Raw genomic sequence first — 14,253 nt, 5'->3', positions numbered from 1 at the left:
ATCGAGATTTTTACGAAAGTAAGTCGCGTTCCATGATAAATTTTCAAAATATGAAGTAAAAATTTTGAAACGTACAATAGAGAAAAGATTATTCAATTTTTAAATGTTAACAAAATTTATGGGTCACCTTGTGTCGCTAAAGTTTCTTTTTCTGGACACCACATGAATAAAAAATTCATTAAGAATCGTCGTTTCGACGTCCTTAATTTTTGGCAAGCCCGGTTGCTTTCCCGCGCGAAAAAAAAAGAGCAGAAAGTGTCGAAAAAACGGCTCTCGATTGCGTCTGTTTCGTTTACGAGCGGCGACGAGTGAAAAACGGTCACGATGGGTTCGCGATTCGGAGCTTTTAGCCGCGTAAGAACGGAACTGTGGATGCCTCGTTTATGGAGGCTGCGGCATAAACGAGCGTTCGCAATTGCAGCTTAGTAATTAAATTTTTGCATCTCGTCTCTCCGGGCCATTATTTTTCTCCCCCCCCCCTTTTTTTGCTTTCTTTCCATTTTTATTTGTGACACGGAAACTACGTGAAATTGCAGTTGCAGAGGCAGACGCGTCGAACTCTGCGACATGTTGCTGATGTCGGTTATTACGGAGTGAAATGATCCTCGTTTATGATAATTACGAGGATTATTTCCAGGAAATACGACTTGGGCGGTTTTAACCAGAGATTAAACGTGAAATATAAAATGTAACAAGGCTCAGTGGATTATCCATCTTTTTACTCGGACCACTCTGACCTGTAATGTACTCTTTATTTAGGTATGGGTTCAATTGTCACGCTTCGCTCATTTGTAGTTCAACCCTTTGCACTCTAAGCATTTTTTGACAAGATTAACAGTGAAACTTCTGGTAATCCACTTTTATTTTGGAAAAAAAAAAGAAGGATTTTTACTTTCTACTTGTTACGTTAATTTGCAATATTCTGATAACAAGAAAAAACCTGAATTTTACATTTTAAAGTTCTGCAAAGTAATTACGCGTGTCGCCATGAAAGCACCATTAGAGTGCAAATGGTTAAGATATGTTACGCATTTTTTGTTTAACGGTGAATGCACGATTTTTATTTTTTTTTTTTTTGTGGGGAAGAGTTGTGTTGCATAGTTGATGGTTAAAATCACGCACAAGTGATTTTATTTTATTTTATTCACCAGTAACCCAGATTTAAGGTGTTTTTTGTTTTAATTAGCATTCGAAAGAAAGACGCTACTTTCCTCTTTTTATATTATAAATATGTTTCTTATGCTAATTATGGCGTGTTTGTATAATTTTAAGCGACACAGTGCCTAGTAAAATAAAAGAATGTGGTTTTGTTTGTGTAAGAGTAAGATTTTAGTATTGGGTCATATTTGACCCAGCATCCTCTGTCCAATAGATAATTGACAAAATGAATTTTCTTTTCTCCTGGAAAATTCAGTTTTCTGCAGTTTCGCTAGTTTATCATTGGAACGACATTTCTGCTCCTTTTTTTTTTTTTCACTTTGTGCCAAATGAAGAGTGTTTGGACCCAGTACTCGAAATTAGGGTATGAACAAAGAGTAGCCAAGATTCTGCACAAATGCAATTTCCAGTTTTCTAGTATTAGCCTGGAGGATCAGCCTGAGCTTAACCTTGGTTCGATGCTAGATTATAAATCGGAGGGAGTGCATGCGAGAGGGCAAAATTGAAATGTCCGAAATAGTTTGTGACCTGTGTTTCACAAGACATCCGCCGTGAATCAGTTTAACCCTTAACTAGGTCACTGCTTCGATTTTTTCGAATCGAATCATGTCAAAATTATATTTCTTTTTTGAACTAAAACATGTGGAAATTATATTTTCCTCGAACCAAATCATGTTGAAATTACATTTTCCTCAAAACAAATCATGCCAAAATTATATTTTTCTTAAACGAAATCATGTCAAAATTATATTCTCCTCAAACCAAATTAGGTCAAAGTTATATTTTTCTCGAACCAAATTATGTGGAAATTATATTTTCCTCAAACCAAATCATGTGGAAATTACATTTTTCTCAAAACAAATCATGCCAAAATTATATTTTTCTTAAACGAAATCATGTCAAAATTATATTCTCCTCAAACTAAATTAGGTCAAAATTCTATTTTTTTCAAACGATATCATGTCGAAATTATATTTTCCTCAAACCAAATCATGTCAAAATTATATTCTCCTTAAACCAAATTAGGTCAAAATTATATTTTTCTCGAACCAAATCATGTCAAAATTATATTCTCCTTAAACCAAATTGGGTCAAAATTATATTTTTCTCGAACCAAATCATGTCAAAATTATATTCTCCTTAAACCAAATTAGGTCAAAATTATATTTTTCTCAAACCAAATCATGTAAAAATTACTCTTTCCTCAAATATATTACACGAATTCATAACTATGCCAACTATTTTTATTTCCCAAAATTATGGATACGTTCATAGTGCTTCATTTCGCATATTTCTCTTTAAAAAAATTCCCACAGTATCTCGTCGCCTAAAAAGTCGCAAAATATTCTCAAAACCATCCAAGCTTCAAATTTCAAAATTTTCACCGCGAAATGAGTTTCAAATTCAACCCTTTCACTTCAATTAACACCTAAAGACACACATTCGCCTTAATTTAATCCTTAATTTTGTCCTCTCCCTACCTCCACTTCAACACAGAAAAAAAAACTCAAAACGCTAAATCAACATTTCAATTCCAAAATGATTAAAAAAATCTTAAAACATAAAGCGAAAAATCCCGCATTAATTGCAAAAATCGACCACCCATCGTCTATCACACACGTTATCCCAAATACTGCCAGCAGCGAAAGGGTTAAACCGAATTTCGCCAGCAGGTGTAATCCCTCCTTTCGCCATTCTCGCGGCTGAACCGTCGACGCTACTCCAATCTTCCGTCGCGGCGCGTTTTCACGCGCCACAATGGCCGAACAACGTGCTGCTCGTCGGTGAAAATTGCCGCAACATCGGTCGAGCTTAAACAGTCGCCCTTGCTAAAAGTGGTTAATATCAATGATTAAGCAAGACACGAGGGCCGACCTTTATTACCACCGCGTGGTTTTAGACCAGCTACCGCCGTCCGATGAGTTATGCCGGCCGTGCAGTTTGTAAACCGGCCACTTCGATAAAGTGGACTCGAGTTTAATATCCGACTGTATCCAGCCCTCTCGTTAAGCGGATATATCCGTCGCCGGGGATTATTTCTTGCTTGGAGTTGCGCGATTTATCGTTTCGAGAAGAATCACCATCTCAGTTGAGGGGGAAAAAAAGGGTGGAGTAAGGAGAGATTGATTGTGCTGTACCGTGGAGATAATTGTTAACAGCTCGATGGAGGATAAGTTGGTGTTTTTAGAGGGTAATCAAAATTGTTTCGTTGAGATTTTAACGTGCAGGGTGGTTCGATTGTATACGTTATTTTTGGTGGTGTTGATAGTAGGGAAGTATTACTGATAAGGGAATTTTGTGAGGTGATAGGTATCGATATTACTGAAACTTTGGTATATTGTGGTATTAAAAGAAATATTTGTCACATCTTTTTTTTTGTCTGCAATGGTTCACGTTGGAAGGGTGAAAATTGGCATTAAAGATGAGAGTGATGAACTGTATTTGGTCGAAATTATTTTTGAGATATATGAAATTCGTCAACTTATACTATTCTTCTAACTCTAATAGTCTTCGAGATATTGCACTAAATATGTTTACTACCCCTTTTCCTAACTTTGGAGGCGACTATCGTCCCTTCAACGTGGAAGATTGCTGATTTAAAAAAAATACGTGTCGAATATTTCTTTGAGATCTATCACACCCCAAAATTTCGTCAAAATTGGTGATTACCATTTTGAAATATTATGATAAAAAAAAATCGGTGAATTTTTTATTTTGAAAAATATAAAATTCGCCAATTTATACTATTCTTCTGTCTCTAATAGTTTTCGAGGTGTTACACTAAATATGTTTACTACCCCTTTTCCTAACTTTGGAGGCGACTATCGTCCCTTCAACGTGGAAGATTGCTGATTTAAAAAAATACGTGTCGAATATTTCTTTGAGATCTATCACAACCCAAAATTTCGTCGAAATCGGTGATCTTCACTTTGAGATGTTATGATAAAAAAAATAGTGATCGTCACTTCACTCCTTCCTGTAACTCGATGACGATAAGAAGAATATCTCTCCAAGGTGATCGATTATTTTTCCGCATATTAACATCTCTTTTTCGTTCTTTCTATTCTTCGCTGTTTTCCCCAGACTCGAGAGATTCTTTTGAAAAATGGTCGACGGACTGGGAATAAATGGGATAATCACTATGGTCGATTCGGGAACAGACAGTTAACGGCATGGAGGAGAATCTTTCTTTTCAAGGGCGATAACGAGGCGTGTTGGGTTTCGTGATTTCGGTCTTTGGGAGAAACGTTGATTTATTCGTTTGTTCGCGAGGTACCTCCTGCGATGCAATTTTGGCTCTTATTTGGGTAATTTTGCTTTCACGTTCTTTGCTCTCGATTCAACTGGCTCTACAGACCGAGCCGATTTGCCGATTTTTTCGTATAAATTTCAAGAGGAACGAGAATTTAGGAATAAGATATCGTAAAGTGCTGATAAAATTCTCTCAGGTAGCGATCTCTCCCTTTAGAATTCTTCTACAGGCCCTTGTTTATGGCAAACACTCGTGTCACCCAACTCGAAAGCATCGCTCAAAGCAAGACAAAGCTCTCTACTCGCAACTACCTTCTAAACAGAAACTGTTTTTCCAAGGAAGCACCCTTGACACTCCTTTTCTCGAGCGTGTCTTCTAAACTGTCTGACTGGGGCCGTGAGTACTCGAATAATTTCGGGAGAACGCAAATAGGATGAATACAGTTAAGAGGCTTTTGCCGGAGCAAGATCTTGATCTTTAAATAAGGTTTCGATGGAAGTGTTGCTTGACAACAGTTCGATCGTTTGAAAAGTGAAGTTAAGTAGGCGTGTGTGCAACTTCTGTTTATTAAAATGACGAAGACTACGAGAGGGAGATGTTCATTTTCTCTTGGGAAATTATGCGTGCAAGCCTTCGCTTCGTTTTTTTGTTGAAAAAGTTGTTTTGTGAGAGAGAGACATGGTGGAACGATAGTTTGAGGGATCTAGTGTAATGTGGAACATAGATATTCCGTACTAAACGCAGTAAGAAGTTGGCAATTAATCACCGTGCAATCTTCAAATTTTGAATTTTCTTTCGAAAAATATTTCACTTTAAAGATCGGGACGAAAGAAAAGTTCCGAATTTCTCTCTTAACAACACCAAAGTCTATGCAAATCTGAAGCACGAATTCCACGTGATCAAATTAAAAGTAAGGTACAAAGTTACGGGGCGACAAATTTTCAAAATAATGCAAGGCGAAAAATGAAACTCCCAAATTTCACTCTTAACAATCCCAAAATCCACACAAATTTGATTCTCCGTGATCACGCGCAATTCCCGGACAATTTTCAGGCAAAAATTGCACGTGATCGGCAACTGAGTGCGACAGCGAGGTATGTAGTTATGGGGCGACAAATTTTCAAAATAATACAAGGCGAAACGAAATTTCAGTTTTCCGAAATCCACACAAATTTTATTCTCCTCGATCACTCACAATTCCCAAACAATTGTTAGGCAAAAATCCCACGTGATCAGCAACAGAGTGTGACGGACAACGAGAAAGGGTTAAAGGTGAGGTACAAAATCAAAGGACGACATTAATTTTCGAAATAACGCAAGGCGAATAAAAAACGAAATTGTCAGTTTTCCGAAATCCACACAAGTTTGATCCTCCCCGATCACGCGCAATTCCCGAACAATTTTCCGGCAAAAGTTGCACGTGATCGGCAAGAGAGTGTGAGAAAGGGTTAAAAGTGAGGTATAAAGTTAGTCGTGGAGAGGTTAATCAGGTGGATAGGGTTGGCTAGAGCTGAAAGAACCTCTCGCCCTCTATTTCCCTTCCTCCCTTCCCTGTCGGATTTTTCTCTGGTGGATTCAAGGGGAACGGGGGGTCAGCGTCGCTTCCTTTCGGCTTTTTTTAACGCGATCCAATTCCGCTCTTTTAATTGGAAGCAGATATAAGTCGACGTCCATGTGGGTCAGCACAGGGAGAGTAAATAAAAGGGAGAGAATAACGAGAGAGAGGGGGATGGAGGATGGTCGTGATAAGTTCACCGACAGAAAGGGACGAGGGCTGTTGCTGTTTGTTGGAATGCTGCGAGGCATTTCGCCGTGGAATTCTATAGGAGGCTCAAAGTGGCATCGAGCGTGCCGTTACCATTCTCACGATCCCCCTTTTCTTCCGTGTCTTCCAATCGATCGTGTCTCCGTTCCTATTATCCTTACTTTTTTTTCTTCGCTTCTTTTCAAATGTAGCATTTTTTTTCTGGCGTGTTGGGACCCGTGTTGTCGTCAATATTTGCGGTCCACGCTTATAGTACACTCCCAGAAGTATATCATCCCTTTAATTTTCTTCGTTCTCTTAATTTCGGTTCTTTCTTAATTTTCGTCTTCATTTTTCCTTCAGTTTCTTAATTTTCGTCTCCAATTTTTCTTCAATCTCCCAATTTTCACCTTCATTTTTTTTTAATCTCCCAATTTTCATTTTCATTTTTTCTTTAATCTCCCAATTTTCACCTTCATTTTTTTTTAATCTCCCAATTTTCATTTTCATTTTTTCTTTAATTTCCCAATTTTCAGCTCCATCTTTTCCTTAATTTCCTAATTTTCATTTCAGATTTTTAATTTGAACTCCACGTTGACCCAGTCACGACACTCTGAGAATCTAGAATTCTGTGTTTCCGTTCGCAGAGGTTCGAAGCCCCAACCATTGAAATTTCATTGACGAATCTGAAGGCAAAGAGAATTCAAAGTTGCTGAAATCAGATAAATTGGACAATTTGCAACTGTAAAAGTAACGAAATTATATTACAGAACAGTGTTAGATATTGTTCAATAATGTCCACACAATATTTTCCTCTGTGTTCGTTTTGTTTTTATAGCCTGGTTGCTAGGTATCCGAAGGATCAGAGACTCGGTTATTACTTTAATGAAACTTCGCGAGTGTGTACCGTTGATAAAATGTTCACGATTGGCGAATGCTACTTCAATTGATGGTTGTGCATGCAGCGATTAGAAACGTGGTTGAAGTTTGTGGTAAATCTCTAGGCTGAATCTCTCGTAGATACATAGATCGCGCGTTTCTTTCTCTATTTCGTCGCCGCACGGAAATGTTCCCCTTGTGAAACAGCAATTCGAAATTGTTTTCGTGTGATTTCAATATAGATGTGGTGCTTTTTGAAAATTTATCCTGAATTCAATGCGAAAATTTTTAATTTCTAGCTAAATATTTTAGAATTCTACATAAATTCTATTCTGTAGATTCCAAATTTCCTAATTTTCGTCGGAAATTTGTATTTTTAAACTAACAAAAATTCAGAGCTCCGAAACTTTGGGACAAATATAAATTTCTGAATTTTTTTTATCGTAAATCTTTAATTTTAAACTATCGAAAATTTAGACTTCCAACACTTTGTCATAAGTAGCTATAAATTTCCTAATTTTCATCAGAAATCTTTAATTTCAAACTAACAAAAATCTAGAGCTCCGAAACTTTGAGATAAGTACCTTCAAAAGTATTACTGAAATTTGCACAAAATTTTCTTACGAATTACGTTCACGAAACCATTCGAATATCCACAAAATATCCTTTCTTCCTGCGTTATTTTCGAATGACATAATTAAACACGTAATAGCTTGTAACACTTTTATTCTCCACAAAATTCTCTACAAGATTCTATACTCTTCGCTGTGTCCACACGCGGAGAAATTTCGCCAAAGGCTCTTCTTCTTTATTATTTCGATATTACCGGTGAGCAAGGATCAGCAGTCCTTTTCTTCTTATCGATCGAGGCCAAGTTTGCGACAGCAATCTGACAGTGTACTCGTAACAATATTACATCGTTGATCGTTTTACATAAAACCGAACAATGTCGCATGAAATTCAATAAAATAAAGAATAAACATAAATTTTATTCTATTTTCTCACTGGAGTGTGATCTGAAAGAGGCCAGAAAAGGGCGGCAATCGTCTCTGCTCGAAGAATCCTACGAAAGGGGTAACTTTTACGATTGAATGTTACACAATTACGCGATATTATCGCGCATGTATGTCGAGTAACATGTGCCCGACACTTCGTACATTTGAGTTCGAGTCGCGAGACCTATAAAGATGTTCAGTTTGGCCCCGTTTTTACTGCTGGGACGTAACACGCGCCAATCAAATAAATATGTCCGGCGTTCTGTGAAATATAAAAGCCACCTTACCATTTTCTTCCTAGTTTTTCCCCTTCGAAACAAACTGTTACTACACACGATACAATTAATAACCTTTTTACGTGTTTACTGGCAACGATCGTTTATATTTGCCTGAGAAAAAAGGAATTGTTCAGTGATGCGAACGAGATGAGGAGTGTATTTGTAATTTAGATTTAACTTTGACGAGAAAATGTGGGTAATAGTAAGGGAAATGGGAGGAGAAAAGTTGGGAAATTTAGGAAATTTATTGATTCATGGAATTTTTAAATTTAGGAAATCTAGAAAATTTTTAAATTTGGGAAACTTAGGAAATTTCTACATTCGGGAAACAGGGAATTTGTAAATTTAGGAAATCTTTGAAATTTTAATAAGGGAAATTGGAGGAGAAAACTTGGGTAATTGATGAAATTTTTTAAATTTGGGATATCTAGAAAATTTCTAAATCTGGGAAACTTGGGAAATTTGTAAATTTAGGAAATCTTAGAAATTTTAATAAGGGAAATTGGAGGAGAAAACTTGGGTAATTGATGAAATTTTTTAAATTTGGGATATCTAGAAAATTTCTAAATCTGGGAAACTTGGGAAATTTGTAAATTTAGGAAATCTTAGAAATTTTAATAAGGGAAATTGGAGGAGAAAACTTGGGTAATTGATGAAATTTTTTAAATTTGGGATATCTAGAAAATTTCTAAATCTGGGAAACTTGGGAAATTTGTAAATTTAGGAAATCTTAGAAATTTTAATAAGGGAAATTGGAGGAGAAAACTTGGGTAATTGATGAAATTTTTTAAATTTGGGATATCTAGAAAATTTCTAAATCTGGGAAACTTGGGAAATTTGTAAATTTAGGAAATCTGGGAAATCCAAGGAATTTTAATAAGGGAAATGGCGGAAGAAAACTTAGGAAATCCAGGAAATTTTTTAAATTTAGGATATCTAGAAAATTTCTAAATCTGGGAAACTTGGGAAATTTGTAAATTTAGGAAATCTGGGAAATCCAAGGAATTTTAATAAGGGAAATGGCGGAAGAAAACTTAGGAAATCCAGGAAATTTTTTAAATTTAGGATATCTAGAAAATTTCTAAATCTGGGAAACTTGGGAAATTTGTAAATTTAGGAAATCTGGGAAATCCAAGGAATTTTAATAAGGGAAATGGCGGAAGAAAACTTAGGAAATCCAGGAAATTTTTTAAATTTAGGATATCTAGAAAATTTCTAAATCTGGGAAACTTGGGAAATTTGTAAATTTAGGAAATCTGGGAAATCCAAGGAATTTTAATAAGGGAAATGGCGGAAGAAAACTTAGGAAATCCAGGAAATTTTTTAAATTTAGGATATCTAGAAAATTTCTAAATCTAAGAAACTTAGGAAAATTTTTAATTTAGGAAATCAGGGAAGTCTAAGAAATTTTAATGAGAGAAATGGCAGAAGAAAACGTAGAAAATCTAGGAAACCTGAGAATTTCTTAAATCTAGGAAATCAAAGAAATTTTTAAATCCACGAAACCTAGAAATTTTTCCTCTGCGTTGACACGTGAAAATGAGCAACGAAGGATCTCCCTTGGCTAGAAACGCGAGGATCCACTAAATATGTTTACTACCCCTTTTCCTAACTTTGGAGGCGACTATCGTCCCTTCAACGTGGAAGATTGCTGATTTAAAAAAAATACGTGTCGAATATTTCTTTGAGATCTATCACACCCCAAAATTTCGTCAAAATTGGTGATTACCATTTTGAAATATTATGATAAAAAAAAATCGGTGAATTTTTTATTTTGAAAAATATAAAATTCGCCAATTTATACTATTCTTCTGTCTCTAATAGTTTTCGAGGTGTTACACTAAATATGTTTACTACCCCTTTTCCTAACTTTGGAGGCGACTATCGTCCCTTCAACGTGGAAGATTGCTGATTTAAAAAAATACGTGTCGAATATTTCTTTGAGATCTATCACAACCCAAAATTTCGTCGAAATCGGTGATCTTCACTTTGAGATGTTATGATAAAAAAAATAGTGATCGTCACTTCACTCCTTCCTGTAACTCGATGACGATAAGAAGAATATCTCTCCAAGGTGATCGATTATTTTTCCGCATATTAACATCTCTTTTTCGTTCTTTCTATTCTTCGCTGTTTTCCCCAGACTCGAGAGATTCTTTTGAAAAATGGTCGACGGACTGGGAATAAATGGGATAATCACTATGGTCGATTCGGGAACAGACAGTTAACGGCATGGAGGAGAATCTTTCTTTTCAAGGGCGATAACGAGGCGTGTTGGGTTTCGTGATTTCGGTCTTTGGGAGAAACGTTGATTTATTCGTTTGTTCGCGAGGTACCTCCTGCGATGCAATTTTGGCTCTTATTTGGGTAATTTTGCTTTCACGTTCTTTGCTCTCGATTCAACTGGCTCTACAGACCGAGCCGATTTGCCGATTTTTTCGTATAAATTTCAAGAGGAACGAGAATTTAGGAATAAGATATCGTAAAGTGCTGATAAAATTCTCTCAGGTAGCGATCTCTCCCTTTAGAATTCTTCTACAGGCCCTTGTTTATGGCAAACACTCGTGTCACCCAACTCGAAAGCATCGCTCAAAGCAAGACAAAGCTCTCTACTCGCAACTACCTTCTAAACAGAAACTGTTTTTCCAAGGAAGCACCCTTGACACTCCTTTTCTCGAGCGTGTCTTCTAAACTGTCTGACTGGGGCCGTGAGTACTCGAATAATTTCGGGAGAACGCAAATAGGATGAATACAGTTAAGAGGCTTTTGCCGGAGCAAGATCTTGATCTTTAAATAAGGTTTCGATGGAAGTGTTGCTTGACAACAGTTCGATCGTTTGAAAAGTGAAGTTAAGTAGGCGTGTGTGCAACTTCTGTTTATTAAAATGACGAAGACTACGAGAGGGAGATGTTCATTTTCTCTTGGGAAATTATGCGTGCAAGCCTTCGCTTCGTTTTTTTGTTGAAAAAGTTGTTTTGTGAGAGAGAGACATGGTGGAACGATAGTTTGAGGGATCTAGTGTAATGTGGAACATAGATATTCCGTACTAAACGCAGTAAGAAGTTGGCAATTAATCACCGTGCAATCTTCAAATTTTGAATTTTCTTTCGAAAAATATTTCACTTTAAAGATCGGGACGAAAGAAAAGTTCCGAATTTCTCTCTTAACAACACCAAAGTCTATGCAAATCTGAAGCACGAATTCCACGTGATCAAATTAAAAGTAAGGTACAAAGTTACGGGGCGACAAATTTTCAAAATAATGCAAGGCGAAAAATGAAACTCCCAAATTTCACTCTTAACAATCCCAAAATCCACACAAATTTGATTCTCCGTGATCACGCGCAATTCCCGGACAATTTTCAGGCAAAAATTGCACGTGATCGGCAACTGAGTGCGACAGCGAGGTATGTAGTTATGGGGCGACAAATTTTCAAAATAATACAAGGCGAAACGAAATTTCAGTTTTCCGAAATCCACACAAATTTTATTCTCCTCGATCACTCACAATTCCCAAACAATTGTTAGGCAAAAATCCCACGTGATCAGCAACGGAGTGTGACGGACAACGAGAAAGGGTTAAAGGTGAGGTACAAAATCAAAGGACGACATTAATTTTCGAAATAACGCAAGGCGAATAAAAAACGAAATTGTCAGTTTTCCGAAATCCACACAAGTTTGATTCTCCCCGATCACGCGCAATTCCCGAACAATTTTCCGGCAAAAGTTGCACGTGATCGGCAAGAGAGTGTGAGAAAGGGTTAAAAGTGAGGTATAAAGTTAGTCGTGGAGAGGTTAATCAGGTGGATAGGGTTGGCTAGAGCTGAAAGAACCTCTCGCCCTCTATTTCCCTTCCTCCCTTCCCTGTCGGATTTTTCTCTGGTGGATTCAAGGGGAACGGGGGGTCAGCGTCGCTTCCTTTCGGCTTTTTTTAACGCGATCCAATTCCGCTCTTTTAATTGGAAGCAGATATAAGTCGACGTCCATGTGGGTCAGCACAGGGAGAGTAAATAAAAGGGAGAGAATAACGAGAGAGAGGGGGATGGAGGATGGTCGTGATAAGTTCACCGACAGAAAGGGACGAGGGCTGTTGCTGTTTGTTGGAATGCTGCGAGGCATTTCGCCGTGGAATTCTATAGGAGGCTCAAAGTGGCATCGAGCGTGCCGTTACCATTCTCACGATCCCCCTTTTCTTCCGTGTCTTCCAATCGATCGTGTCTCCGTTCCTATTATCCTTACTTTTTTTTCTTCGCTTCTTTTCAAATGTAGCATTTTTTTTCTGGCGTGTTGGGACCCGTGTTGTCGTCAATATTTGCGGTCCACGCTTATAGTACACTCCCAGAAGTATATCATCCCTTTAATTTTCTTCGTTCTCTTAATTTCGGTTCTTTCTTAATTTTCGTCTTCATTTTTCCTTCAGTTTCTTAATTTTCGTCTCCAATTTTTCTTCAATCTCCCAATTTTCACCTTCATTTTTTTTTAATCTCCCAATTTTCATTTTCATTTTTTCTTCAATCTCCCAATTTTCACCTTCATTTTTTTTTAATCTCCCAATTTTCATTTTCATTTTTTCTTCAATCTCCCAATTTTCACCTTCATTTTTTTTTAATCTCCCAATTTTCATTTTCATTTTTTCTTTAATCTCCCAATTTTCACCTTCATTTTTTTTTAATCTCCCAATTTTCATTTTCATTTTTTCTTTAATTTCCCAATTTTCAGCTCCATCTTTTCCTTAATTTCCTAATTTTCATTTCAGATTTTTAATTTGAACTCCACGTTGACCCAGTCACGACACTCTGAGAATCTAGAATTCTGTGTTTCCGTTCGCAGAGGTTCGAAGCCCCAACCATTGAAATTTCATTGACGAATCTGAAGGCAAAGAGAATTCAAAGTTGCTGAAATCAGATAAATTGGACAATTTGCAACTGTAAAAGTAACGAAATTATATTACAGAACAGTGTTAGATATTGTTCAATAATGTCCACACAATATTTTCCTCTGTGTTCGTTTTGTTTTTATAGCCTGGTTGCTAGGTATCCGAAGGATCAGAGACTCGGTTATTACTTTAATGAAACTTCGCGAGTGTGTACCGTTGATAAAATGTTCACGATTGGCGAATGCTACTTCAATTGATGGTTGTGCATGCAGCGATTAGAAACGTGGTTGAAGTTTGTGGTAAATCTCTAGGCTGAATCTCTCGTAGATACATAGATCGCGCGTTTCTTTCTCTATTTCGTCGCCGCACGGAAATGTTCCCCTTGTGAAACAGCAATTCGAAATTGTTTTCGTGTGATTTCAATATAGATGTGGTGCTTTTTGAAAATTTATCCTGAATTCAATGCGAAAATTTTTAATTTCTAGCTAAATATTTTAGAATTCTACATAAATTCTATTCTGTAGATTCCAAATTTCCTAATTTTCGTCGGAAATTTGTATTTTTAAACTAACAAAAATTCAGAGCTCCGAAACTTTGGGACAAATATAAATTTCTGAATTTTTTTTATCGTAAATCTTTAATTTTAAACTATCGAAAATTTAGACTTCCAACACTTTGTCATAAGTAGCTATAAATTTCCTAATTTTCATCAGAAATCTTTAATTTCAAACTAACAAAAATCTAGAGCTCCGAAACTTTGAGATAAGTACCTTCAAAAGTATTACTGAAATTTGCACAAAATTTTCTTACGAATTACGTTCACGAAACCATTCGAATATCCACAAAATATCCTTTCTTCCTGCGTTATTTTCGAATGACATAATTAAACACGTAATAGCTTGTAACACTTTTATTCTCCACAAAATTCTCTACAAGATTCTATACTCTTCGCTGTGTCCACACGCGGAGAAATTTCGCCAAAGGCTCTTCTTCTTTATTATTTCGATATTACCGGTGAGCAAGGATCAGCAGTCCTTTTCTTCTTATCGATCGAGGCCAAGTTTGCGACAG

Source organism: Habropoda laboriosa, unplaced genomic scaffold, assembly GCF_001263275.1.
Source record: "Habropoda laboriosa isolate 0110345459 unplaced genomic scaffold, ASM126327v1 scaffold387, whole genome shotgun sequence".
Lineage (NCBI taxonomy): Eukaryota > Metazoa > Arthropoda > Insecta > Hymenoptera > Apidae > Habropoda > Habropoda laboriosa.
The sequence above is the reverse complement of the archived record's forward strand: the minus strand, read 5'-3'. Positions refer to the sequence as shown.